At 47.0% G+C, this 13,651-nt stretch overlaps 1 protein-coding gene across 1 annotated transcript in view; it reads right to left on the bottom strand.

Annotated features, from left to right (window-relative positions):
- The window catches only part of IGFBP2 (insulin like growth factor binding protein 2), a 58,892-nt gene that overhangs the window by 5,934 nt on the left and 39,307 nt on the right, over positions 1–13,651 (bottom strand). The gene's annotated exons all lie outside the window — the stretch shown is intronic.

Genomic DNA, 13,651 nt, shown 5'->3' with positions numbered 1-13,651 from the left:
CTCAGTCTGGTGCTCTCACGTGTTCATCCCACCCTGGATCATTTTCAAATGTGGCTGGTTACCAAGCCATAAAACTTTTGCATGCAAACCTTTTAAATTGCATTAGCCCTTTCATCTGGAAGGTGAGAATAGATCCTTTCATTCTGGAGTTATTGCCACTCTAAAAGACAGTTTAGAAAGCAGAGGAAATCGCTGCTGTAGAAGTTCTTTCTGGTTTTTCTTTGACCTTCTAAATTACTTCCCGAGAATGTAATTTTCCCATCACAAGTCCAGTTGGATTAGGGATGCCAAGTGTACTTCAGCTCCAAAACTTAAAACCACAGTGATTATTAACAATACCTTGAGTCCATCTATCATCCCCCAGAGTATCTCCAGGAATACTTACCCAATATTCAAGTGCTAAAATAAATTCTCAATGCTGCTTTCAAAAATACCTTCCTTCTGTTCTATGGCCACCTTAATTTCCCTTGGAGATCCTGCCATTTCAGTGATTGTCCTTGCCATACCATTTTTCCCACCGTGTGTCATACACTGTGTTACTCATTTAGCTTCTACCTACTTCTGCATTTGGCCATTTCTGCTGACAGTGGAACAGTCCCATCTTTGCCACTGTTGCAAGCCACAAGATCCCCAGCTAGTTCAGCCATTTCAAAATCGGTTAGCAGAAATCTGGGGATAAACACTGGACTTTTTCCATCTCCTCTGCTCTCTACTTTACTTATTTTCCCAATTCACTGGGAATTTCTGAGAGCAAACTTTGGCAAAGCAGGACACAATGGTCACAATGCTGCAGACAACAGTCCCTTTAGACTTTGCAGTGGCAATGAGGACAGATCTCAATTGCTCCTGCTTGCTCCAAAAGCCCAGAAGGTGACAGCTGATCCCTCCTTGTTGCCTGCTTTGATCTGGCTAAGCAAGCACATCTGACACTGTAACTGAATCTGATATTGAAGCTGGTCCTATGTTAGGCTGGGCCTTGGACCAAGACCTCGAGAGGTCCTTTTGAACCCAAGTTATCATTCAACCCACACATTGTACATCACCTGTCACTGCACTAACCCAGGCTATATATGTCTCTGTATATATCTCTCTATATAAGACCTCTTCAGCAGCTCCGTAGGTAACCACACCAGGGGACAGACTGGTGGTGATGATAAACATCAAGTGTCTTTTAGCATCTTCCAAGCAAGAATTGTAGCACCCAACCTCCCAACATCAGCATTCTTTCCAGCACCCCCAATTTCAGCTTTCCAGCATTATGGAACTCAGACACATAGAGGTAAAGAAATCACATCAAACTGTGCATGATGCAGGGCAAGCAATGCTTTAGCGTACACAATAATGCTTAATTTCTGGATTTCTGCTTTTCAGAAGACCAAGCATGCAGAGTATTTACAGATGTTAACATTTCCTTTTTTCAGAATCTGCATCAGGATGTTTTGTCAGGGCATAGCTCTACTGTCATGACAGAGAGTGAAAAATCATAATAGCAAGTGTTTTATTTCTGCCACAGCTTTTTAAGCTATTTTCAGATATTACAACCCCAAGCTCATAAAGGAGAAACTGCAAGAAGACTTTTGTCTGAACTTACTCAGCTGCTTGATGGCAAGATGGCCCAAGTGAGTTGGATCGAAGAGCCCCTCCAGCCTAGCATGCCATTCATGAGAGACCATCAGCAGCTGCTAGGGGACACAACAGAAGGACCATTCCCAATTTGTGCTGCAGGCCAGCAGTAAAAGCACTTTCATGGTTGGAGACTGCATCTGACCCACAGGATTTAAAAGCCACCAACTGACCCATCCCTCAATGGATTTGTCCAATATCTTCTTCAACTTCTTCACCATTTTGGCCTCAGATATCCCAATACTAGGATCATCCCACTTCCAGAAATACTAAATATATTTGGTCTGCAGGTTTTTAGCTGCTTAGGTAGCAACTGAAAAGCAAACATGGGGCAAAACCAATCTGGCAAAGCCCATTACCTTCCTCAGTATTGGTTCCAGATGAGAACCGAGACCAGGTTTGATAGCCAGATGGGCGAGCTCAAAGTCTAGGCTGCTGCCTGATGATTGCCATCTGGCCATCATCCTAGGAGACAGACAGGCAATATTTTGAGCAGGAATCTTCTGTTTATACACCAGTCTCCCTGCTAATTAGAAACACATAGTGAGAAGAGAGAAGGCCATGAGGCCGCCTTTAGAGAGGATCAAATAAAAAAAGCACCATGAAGAGATGGGCAAGGCTGGCCAGGCCCTGATCCTCAATGAGCTGCTTATGCGAGTTTTAGCCTTCCGACATCTTTTGTGCTCCTCTTGGTGTCTCACCAAGTTGTCAGCAACAGCACAATAAGCACAGCAGCAGGGCAGTTTCTCAGACACATTTCAGTCCCCTGCTTCATTCAGAAAAATGATGGTACAAACTGACAGAAGAGCAGCAAACTGGAAGTGGTGCCTTCCCCCATTGATTCTTGCTCCTTCCTGCCTCCAACTAAAATATATAGACATCTGCCCAAATAAGCACTGTGCTAGTAAATGCAGGCGAGCTGGTAAGCCTCTTGTCAGCTGATTCATTCACAAAACCTGCTTCTGATAATATTTTTGTTCATTTTTCTCACTTTCCAATGCTAACAAATACCAGCCCAAAGAAAACCACCGATGGGAGTGGAGTGTGCAAGCCGATGTGCATGAACACACCCAGGGACGGCAGAGATTGCTCTTGGCTCCCCAGGCACCATCACAGGAGCAAGACTGGATCAGAGGCCAGGAAGGTCTAGCTGCTATTGACTGCAAGCTCTCCTCTCCAAGTCAGCCATGGTGAGCCCTGCCCTCACCCTGCTGCCAAGCTGGACCGGTTCACCTGGGGCTGATGCCAGAGACCCATCACAGCTTTTTCCTCTCCCAAATCCGGTGCTGCTCTTAGGAGAAGCTCTCCTGATCTGAGGCTTCCAGGGGTGGCTCAATCACAGGGGAAGGGAGCTGAGACAGAAGAGGTTGGCCCCCATGTGCAAAGCACCAGCATTTCCTTCAGGACAAACTGCATGCACAGGAGGAGTCTGAGAATCAGGTGTGATGGACCACATTTCAAAGAGCAAATGGGCCAGGTAGCAGAGAGATGAAGATTCAAGGTCAGGAGAACACCGAGCATGCTGCAAACCAAACATCTCTTACAGCCAGATAATGCCTTTTAATGGTGCCCAAAAGCTGCAAGTCATGCATGCTTGCTTATGACTACCCATGAAATAATGAAGACACCCGCCAATCCTGCCGGCATGGGATGGGCAGGTATGCAATTGCCTCAAGATACACAACCCTAATCTGTTTGTCATCCTGGCTAATGCCTTTTTGCTGACCCATTTCAGTTCACACTAAATATATCTGTAAGGGAGTGGTGCCAAACTCCAAAACAATTATGTTTTATAGTTCTTCCATTTTCCTATGGCATGTGGAAAACATCTCCTGTGCTATTTTGGATCAAAAGGTAGAGAGCTTTGTGCAGGGTGGGACAAGTGTGGCAGGAATCTAAGCAGATAGCTGAAGTTCTCCTGAACACTGATGCTGAGCCCATGAAACACCTCTCTCCTTGCCAAGAAAATGATTTCTTTATGGCCTTTTTCAAGGAAAATTCCCATTGGCTTCAATGGGGCGAGGACTTGGCTGAGGAAAAAGCGTGTTCAAATGGCCATCAGCTTATGTCTGTAGGAAGCTGCACAGTCTCGCCAACATTTTCAAAAGCGGCTACCAATTTCCACTTCTGAAATTTTCGGGAATCAGGTTTGAGACCTCCAGACACCTCTGACGAGACAGCTGAGAAACAGAAGGGCTGAAAAACAACCTGCCACTTCCAGAGCTACAAGAAAAAAAAAGTACCATACAAAAAAACCCGACAGCTGCCTCAGGTTAAAAATACATCTTTATCCCTTTGAAGGGCCCTGGAGCGTATCTGGCCTGTGGGACAGGATCAAGCCAGTAGCACTCACTTAGCACGGGAGGGCCAGCCTGTATCACGGGGAGCACGCACCATGCCAAGGACCACAGGCGCCCTCCCCAACACTGCTCTCTCTCTGCACTTGCTTTCCTTATCGACAGCTTGCCCAAAGGGTTTCACGTGCATTTGCTTATCTGCCCAGGGTGTTTGCATAGCGTTTAAGTGCTGATCAAGGTCCCAAACCCACAAAAAGCTCCACCAAGTGGCCTTCAACACCCCTGACTGAAGCCCCACTAACTGAGGGTTCCAACTGTGTCCTGGGCTGGACGGGGCTTACATCTCCCTCTGGCAGCAACCACAGCCTCCACTGGCCAGCACTCTCCTTCTGAAAAACTTGAGAGTGCTGCCCAAAACCATGTGAGGAGCAAATGGGCAAATCCAGGAGCCCAAGTCCTGGACTGGCACTGCACCATACACAGGAATGAGCACAGCCGGGGCTGTGGGAATGAAGCATCCCTCCATGGAGAGATTTCTCACCCTGAGCAGGGGTGTCAGTGTTATCCAGGTTTGGTTTTGTCTCTTCCCCCCCAACACTTTTAGCTTCTTGCGTCCACGAGTTCTACCATTTCAGGATAATTTAAGTGCCTGTTCTGGGTTTTGCTTTGCTTTTATTATAAGGAGCAGAGCTGCCTGTCCCGGGCTGACAGGAATCCAGCACTTGTCCTCTGCAGCCAGAGAGCAAACTGAGCCTTTAAACCTGACCTTTCATATGTAGGAAAGGTGGGGAAGGAACAGACAAACCCTGACACATCCCGGGTGACCTCTGCTTCATCAGTCTGCAAAGTACTTCTAGAAGAACCCTGTGCAAAGGTTCTTGTGCAACAGCTCTAGTATATATGCTGTTGACCTGGAGCTCAGATACCTCAAAAAAAGTTTGCTTTACTGTTTAAAAAATATAAAAAATAATAATAATATAATAATAAAAACTAATAAATAATAAATAATAAATAATAATAATTTTTAAAATACCAGTAAAAAGTAAACTTTTTACTGGCATTGCAATTTCATCACAGCAGGAGTTGCCAAGAACAAAGTCCCCCCCAAAGCCCTCTGGCCCATTCTAGCCCAAAAAGGACCCAGGGTTTGCCAATAACCACTGGCAAACTGCAAAGCACTGAGCCATAGCACAGCATCCATCACTGCTCAGCTGGTGGCAGAGGGAAAATGGGGTAGGTGCTCTGGCCACAAGCATAATCAAGCCACTCTGGATGCAGCTACAGAGGCAGATGAAACCAAACACCCACTCAAGTTTCACTCTTCCCTTTGCACAAAGGTGCAACTGGGAATGCCACAGAGGGAGCATGAGTAATGGGCTCTGTAAGAGAGGGGGTGGTGGGAGACAGGACACAAAACAGAGAAGAATCACCTCCACCCTGGAACATCATCTCTCACAGAGGCCAACCATCGATGCTCAGGGGAGGACCAGAAGAAAGGACACAATTATAGAGAAATTCTTCTCCGTCTCTCCTCCTGCCCATCAGCAGTTCAGGAACCAAAGGTATTTCATCTAGATTGGATTTAATAGCCATTAATAGTCCTAAACAGGGAAATCCCATGCACAATCCCTTCTGGAGTCAACTACAGGGAGCCCTCATACTACCTCCAGCTCCCCTTTTCTCAGCCAGCAGTCTGTTCTGCATAAGTCTCATCCACTTCTGCACCAGCAACATGTGGATGTTTAAACCATTGATTTGGTAGCAAAGGCATACAACCAGCATTACTGGGTAGCCCAGAGGTGTCTGTGCCATCCAGCTTTCGGGAGGACTCGCAGGAAGGCTAGTCTTTCAAATCTCTCTGAAACACAGCCTTCCATGAGGCATAGATCAGCTCAGAGAATCTCTGCCTGCTGAAGCACTCCTCAGGTCAGTTCCCGGGACCCTCTGCCTGCCTGCATTCCCAGGGTTATTTCCTCATGCCAACTTGCTCAGTAACAGCGAGGAATTGCACACCACAGCCAGAAAATTCCTGCATTGGTCTCCAAGAGCTTGTTTTACCTCTGTGATAAGCTGTCCACAAAGCACTCTGAGATCCCCTGGGGCCAAGAGCCCTAGGGCTCTGCAAACACCCTTTTTTTTGTCATGAGATCTTTTCAGCCCATCTCCACCAGCAGGGAGGGCAGGACTGGGGAGGAACAGCATGTTCTGGCCAGGGGTTGCTTAGCAAGCTCCTGTCCCTGCCCTGAGCAGCTGGCACGGAGGGGTGATCCAAGGGGCACCCAGTGCTTCCCTTTGACTCAGTCATCCTGCAGGAAATGCTTTATGCTCTTCCAAAGTGCCAGGGACACTGACTCAGGGCAGCACAGCTTTCAGCAGTCTGCTTTGCTCTCTTTTCTCTGCCTATTCCTGGTGGCTGGAGAGCTCAGTTTTCCCTCCTTCATCCACGTAGGTCCAACGTCAGAGAAAAACCTCTTACTACTGCCCAGTACCCTTTAGCACACCTGTGCCCCTCTGCACACAAATTCCTCTGGCACCGAGTAACCACAGAAGCAATATTGACATGGAGCTGATGTCAGATGAGGAAAAGAGAGGAACTGAAATGTCCCTTCCACCAGGCTTTATTTCAAACAGCCTTTTTTTTTTTTTTAACCATATTTGTAGACCGGTTTCCCAAGGATACAGAACTTGTGCAATTACACAGCTTGCCTCTATGTGTTTCTGCATGTGCGTATGTTTGCATGACTGCCTGTCTCCCTATTAGTTCTCTTCCCCCTCCACCTCTCAATATATCTACAAACACGTCAGCAAATGCCAACTGCATCTCAAAGAGGAACACAATTCTCAAAAATAGTAAGTTTCCACCATTTCATGAAAATGTGCAACCAAGTTGAAGAGAGATAAAACAGCAGGGTTTGTTTTGTTAGCTTTCTTTCCAAACAATTTGACTGATGGGCCGTGTAGCACATTATCAGCCCACTCTGTGCAGACACAGTGAAGCACAAACCACCACTGGGGAAGGTCTGCTCCAGTCCTCCTCCTGGCAGCAGTGAGCCTGCACGTGTTGCTTGCAACATCCTGCTCCCTCCCGCACCAGCTGTTCACTGTGTGCCAAGAATGGTAAGTGAAAATGCTGTTCAGGACCCTCAAAAATGCGGGGGAATGTTTCAAGTCCCCTCATTTACTGAACTTCCATTTGCAATCCTGCTTTTCTTTCACCACTTCTCCTGAGCATGGGGCTGCTGAGCATCCCAGTGTGCACCTACCGTAGAGGCTCTCCAGACTCACCTAAATGCTGAAGCTGAGGAGCCAAAGGGTCTCATCTCACAGCTGATGACAGTGGTTTTGTGCCTGTGCTTAACCTCAACACATGTGAAGGCAGCTTACTTAGGGGAAAGACCTTAACATGTTTGGAAGGTTTTGCTGAGTGAGGCTCTCCAAGCTCCCTGCCACCATAAAAGCATTCCCCCTTGCTAGTGAACCATATCTCAGCCCTTTCAACACACTCCTCTGATTAGCCCTCTGCAAAGCTGCAACCTTCCCAGCAGAACCAAATGAACTAACTTGAAAACACTTTCAAAGCTTAAATTAATTGCACTGCAGCTTCCCAGTTCGACATTGACCCCATCTGTAAATTTCCCAGAGTAGTTACTACTTAGTCATTAGGGGCTTCTTCCTGAATGAAACAAACCATTAATCTTACCAGGCCAAGTCTCTGCTCTTCTTCCCCAGTCACTCACATGCATTTGTGTGGTCTTCAGTGCCCCAAGCACCCCAAAATGCCTACACCAACTTCTAGTATAAGCTCGGCTCCTAAATCCACAGCTCCTATGAATCTCCAGAATGAAACCAGGCCACAAAACCACCTCATTCATTTCCTACAGGTTTTACTGCTATTTGAATTACCTTTATTTTCCCAGTGGAAACATGGGCTCATCTCTGACCCCAAGCCCAAATTCACTGGGGCTTTTGCATCCCACAGTCTAGACCATGCAAGCACAGAAGAGGTTTCCTGACCACAGCCTCCATGAAGGTGCCTGCATGTTAACTATTATCTAGATGATCTCTGTTTGGCATTGAGCTGCTGCACCTCTCTTTCCTGCAAGAGAGCCAGAGGCTGGCAGAATTACAGGAGCTGTGAATCTCAACAAGGCTGATTCCCAGATATGATGCTCTGCAGCCTGCCAGGAAGGGATGGTGAAGGACTTATGATCTGATGGACACACAGTCACAAGCAAGAAACACTCCTCTAAATTCACACTAAACATTTCTGCCTCCCTAGCATATTTTGGAAAAATCAGAATATACAGGACTTTTTCAGACTATTCTCCTATTTTAAAATTATTACTTTTCTAGGTGCAGGCAGCAACAAGCAAACACCATGTTAGCTGGAGACAGACTGTCAAAAATCAGTTTGAACCTGCACAAAGGAAAGATGTGATATTAGAGGAAGTGCTCACATCTGTCCATCTGGGTCTTCAGACCCACATGTCTCTTGGATAGGGTGCTTTAGCCAAATAGAAGACATCTTGCTCCAAGGAGAGTTGGGCTGAGAAATTTTGTAAGTTCTTTCACATCAGAAGTAAAGGGAGATAGTCTGTGGTTTTTTCTGGCGATGCTCTCTGTCTGTTCTGGCTCCTCAAGGATGGTTTAGCTCACCAAAAAGGTGTTCTCTGGCTCTGGAAGCCCAGCTGTGCCCTTTGATGCCTGTTCACAACCCCCATCAAGATCAGTGGCTGGTGGGGAAATGGCTCTGGACACACCATGACCAGAGGAGCCTGTGGTAGAGTAGTGCACCGCCTGGGAAGGCCGCACAAAGCACAGTCAAAAGTCTGACCTTTCACCCCGCAGAAAGGTCAAAAAGCCTCAAAATCAGGAAGGAAAGAAAAAGACCAAACCAAACCATAACACAGCAACACAAACATAAAATAAGAAAATACTTAAAATCCCTAAAAGGTCAGAGCAGTGCCCCACTCTGCCAGTGAGAGCCATCTCTCATCTACCTCTGGTATTGCTCCACTCCCTTCTCAGCCACATTGGCTTCTCTAGTTATTATGCACACAAATGGAATGAACTTCAGTAATTTATATTACTAGTTTTTAAATAACATCTCACTTTTCCACAGTCAATTTTCCAGACGGCAGCTCAGTCCAAGGCTCCCCTAACCACCCACCCAAATCTCACTGCACATTTCCTCAAAGTCTGCTTTTTTCAAAACACACTATTATTACGGTAATTCCTTCCTATCTTCTCAGAAGCCCTGCCAGAGCCCAACAGCAATTACCACCAGTATCACCTGGAGGTCTGCTGGTCCCACTGTCCCCGTGCAGCCCCTGAGCCATGCACCAACCCTCAAAACCAACTCTGTGTTTGCTTTTTCTCAAAACCTGCATTTCCCAGGGACAAAGCACAAGTGCCTCCAAATAAAACCGGAACACTGAACTGTAGGTGAAAAGAGGTAGTATCTGCTGTAAATTGAGTTTTTTCTGCCCACCAGAATCTCCCAGCTGCCTCCAGCACTTACAGCCATTATCCTTCCCTCCTCATGAGGGCTACTACTGAGTTGCCATATCCCACATTTAAGCCACAAGTTGAGCTGTTCCCAGATTGTTTGAGGTTTTTTCTTCATCTAATGTTCGAGCTAAGTAACATTGCAATTGCTTCAGGTTATGTCAAAACGTTTTGTTCGTTTGTTCTTGGGGCAGTATTTCACTCAGTTTTGCAGTCACTTTGCTCAATTTCTTTAAGCCTTGTTTTATCCTTCTCCCAGTTAGGAGCAGAGACTGAATTTGAACCCTCATGTTAGAGTACTCCATGAAGGGACTGAACCTGGTCTTGCATGTGTATTTATTATGCACATTTACTATTTATCTTAGTATGTTCATTTACTGAAAAAAGGCAACTACCACTCTCTAAGCATGAAGTCTTCATTGATACAACACTGCTACTGAAATAAACAAGAGCTTTGCCAAAATTAAGACTTTGTGGATTCATCCCACTGCTGACTGGCACGTGCACATGTGCAGTAGCACCACGAAGGGCTCAGACTCATGGACAGACTACCAGAAGGCAGCAATTTACTGCAGATAAGCTGATCCGTAACAACAGTTTGTGGCATACAAGGGTCATGCGCATGCAAGTAATGCAAGTTACCTTTACAGTCCCTCAGTGACTTCCAACCTCCAGAGCCTACAGCATGACCACATCAATGTCACTTGGCCTTCTGAAGGGGAAGTTTTCTTCCCACAGGTGGAAGGGAAACAGTGCCAGGCAGCCTGCTGCTTCGCTCTGATATCATTGCTTTGGTCTCTTGACTTTATAGAAAAGGGGCTGGATCTCACTTTGTTTGCAAATGACTCTCTATTTTGGGCCACCCATGAAGTTGCCCAAACTCCAACCTCAGGAGTATGCAGACTCCTGCTGAGCAAAAGGCAGGAAAAGAGAGCCATAAAACTGTGGTAGAGGAAGGAAGAAAAGAAAGGGGAATACCAGTCAGCTGCATTCCCAAGGAGGAGGGAGGCATTGCAAAGCTTAAAAAACAGACCACCACAAAACAGTGATGGAGACAGATGTGATAAGCCAGCTGAACCACTGGAAGGGAAGCTGGCATGTGCAACAGTCAGCTTTCCACTCAAACAGCTTCAGGAAGCGTTTTATGTACAGCCAACCAGCACACTCAACATCAAGTGCCCTAGTGTGTTTGCTGTGCACCTGATCTACACAGCACCCCTTTCCTGGTGGAAGGATCCGGACACCATTTACAGGCTTGGAAGATACCCAGGCTTGTGGCAAAGAGGCCTTGAAAAGTGGGAGCTGCTGAAAGGTGGTGGGATCCACCACATGGTGGTGGGATGGTCCCCAAGTCAGAGACCCATGCCTTTATAAACAAGCCAAATAGTTAACACTGCGCTTCTGCAAGGAAATGCAGGGGATCCCCCAGCTTCAGGAAGGACTGGCATTCTCATGGAATTCACCCCAAAATGCCAGACACCAGCTGTTTTGTGGTATAGAGATGTTTATATCCTTCTCCAAACCAACCCTGCACATGGTGTGAGCCTGCACAAGTGTGCCTCCCCAGCCACAGCCAACCAGCTGCTCTGCAGCAAGTGGTACTCACACTACACTGCCAGTGTTGTACAACATGTGAATAACAGGTTTTACCTGGCCTTTATCTATTGTACTCTTGAACCCCCAAATTTGCAAAGCAAAATGCAGCAGTCATCTGAGGGCAGGTAACTCCCCAGGCATAGGGTCTGGGGGAAGGAGCACATCAAGGGGGCCACCACAACCTCCCAGAAGCACCAAGGTGGGAGGCTGTCATTAGATAAATTGCCCTGGAGTGCTATAATTAACCCACTCACACTGTTCTCAGATAGACCACCGCAACTGAAAAGCCCTGTAACCACAGCCATCCCAGAGGCAAGGGGGCAGAAGCCAAGGAGACGGTGGGAAACAGCAGCCCCAAGCAGCCACATACCCTCCTTTCATCAGTCCCCAGAACAAAAGTGCTGCTGTGCTATTCCCCATCGGGAAGCAACAGGCACCCAACCCATCTCCATTTCACTGGGTCCATAAAACTCCACTTCATTAGACCCACTGTTGCCACATCTCTTAGTGCTTTAAAACACGTACATCTGGCTTAATTGAGCACTTGACTATTGCTGCTTTATCTCCATTTTCTGAACAGGCCTTGGGGAGAGGGTTTTGTGTGGCTGAAATTTGCTTCTTTTTTCCTTCTTCCTTTTTTAATTTTTTTTTTCCACTGAAATCCCACCTGAAGCAGGAACAAAAGCCCTGTGACAGCTACTCACATGCTTTGGGGCTGCTTGGAGGAAAGTCTCCTCTCTAGACAATGAACCCACCCTAAATATTCTGGTTTATGTGCTTCAAAGCTGCAGAGCCTCAACAACACCAATCCTCCTGTCCCACTCTGTCCTCCACATAAAAAACCAAGCAAACAAACAAAAACAAACAAACAAATAAACAAAAACCCCAAACAACTAAAAAAATAAAAATCAGAGTTAGTGGCGGAAGATGTTGCAGTACATGCCAGGGCAAAAAGAGAGAAAAGAAAAAGAATCTTGCTGCCCCTGCAGTCTGTGAAACTTTGCATCTGCCAAGTTACAACAAACAGGAAAAGCAGAATCAAAACACAGCCCCCATGTCCCCCTCCATCCACCCAGTGCAGCCTGTGCCAGCTACTGCTCACAAACAATCACGCTGCGAGACTCCTCTGGCACATCCTTCCAGGTGGCCTAAACAACAGAAAAGCCAGTTCAGGAAGCCTGCATTCGATGCATGGTGTGCCTGAAATCCCTTCCAGAAAGTACAAAGGTCCTTAATGCCCCCAGATTAAGGAGAGGTTACCTGAAAGCCCCTTTGCAAGCTCCTGTGCTGGAAGACGCCTGTTTCCCTGTGAAACGAGAAGCCAGGCACGAAGTAGTTGGGAACAGAGAGGAGCACTGGCTGTGAAGTTGGCTGTTTTCCCACTAAGTCACCCCAAGTACTTCCCAGCCACTGGAAGAACAACAGAACTGGTGCCACCTGGGGGAAGGAGTTAGGGCACAATCGATGGTCTGCAGCATCCTCCCAGGGTCCCGTGCCCAGCATCCTTCCACAGCTTTCAGGCCATGATATGGCATGGGCACTGCCCCAGACACATTTCTCTCACTGCAGACTGAGGGTGGGAGTGCTCAGCAGGCAGCCTGGCTTTTGTGGAGCACCAAATGCACACAAATACATTATGCTACTTAATGCTAACACAGGATACAACTCACACGTGCAGCCCAGGAGCTCTATACCTGCTAAAAGCAGGGTAACCTGCTGAAACCAGGACTATTACAGCTTCAGGGTAGACTGGCTAGATCAAGTGATGCCTCATCACACCACCACACGTCACGGGTGTGATGCAGCAATCCCCACCATCTGTTTCAGACACTCAGAATCAAGCTCCTCAGTTATACCGCTTGCTTTTCATGCCCATCAGGTACATTCCTGAACTCTCACCAGTCATCTCCCCAGCTGTTCTGCCCTGACCATCAGCTACTTGTTCTCCTGCCCACCACGTACAAGGGTGTCCTGTTCAGCCAGTGTCACACCTTGTAAACTCTGAGTTTCAACTCTTCCAATGGAAGCAGGCGTCAATGTCCTGCCTGTCCCTCTTCCTACAAGAATAAGATATTCAAAGCACTGTCAGCTCTCCCAGTGCTGTGTTCCAGTTTGATTTCATGCTGCAGTGCCGAGTCCAACTATCTTTTGTCCCTGCTGCCTGGTATCTTTTCTCAGATGTCTAAACACAAAAGCCACCCTTGAAGCAAGCAAAAAGCAAGGCATATTAGCAGCAGCCGAATGAGCTCCCCTGGTCCTTCCTGTCCCAGCCCAACAAGACTTCAAGCCCAGGAAAAGAAATATCTGAATAGTGAAGTGAAAGAGAGTTAAAATGTAATTAAACTCTGCACTTCCTAACCCAAACTGTTAGTGGGTGTTGCTGTGGGTTTGATAGTTACTCAGGCACCCTTGTTTCACTGGAGATGAAAACAGTTCCCAGTGAGACAGGGAGCAGAAGGGAGTGAGCTGTGGCAGTTCCTTATGCAGAGACTAAACCAGCCATGAGTCCATGACACAGAGACTCATCCATAGAGAGGCTGAAGGATGAGCAGAGCAGACCTGTCCAGCTGCAGGCAACTTGTTTGAGGCCCCAGCACATAAGACATCCTTATGTCTCCCTGCCAAGG

Source organism: Pipra filicauda, unplaced genomic scaffold, assembly GCF_003945595.2.
Source record: "Pipra filicauda isolate LSUMZ 115617 unplaced genomic scaffold, ASM394559v2 scaffold241_size1546129_pilon, whole genome shotgun sequence".
Lineage (NCBI taxonomy): Eukaryota > Metazoa > Chordata > Aves > Passeriformes > Pipridae > Pipra > Pipra filicauda.
Note: the sequence above shows the minus strand (reverse complement) of the source record. Positions and strands in the feature narration are given on the sequence as shown.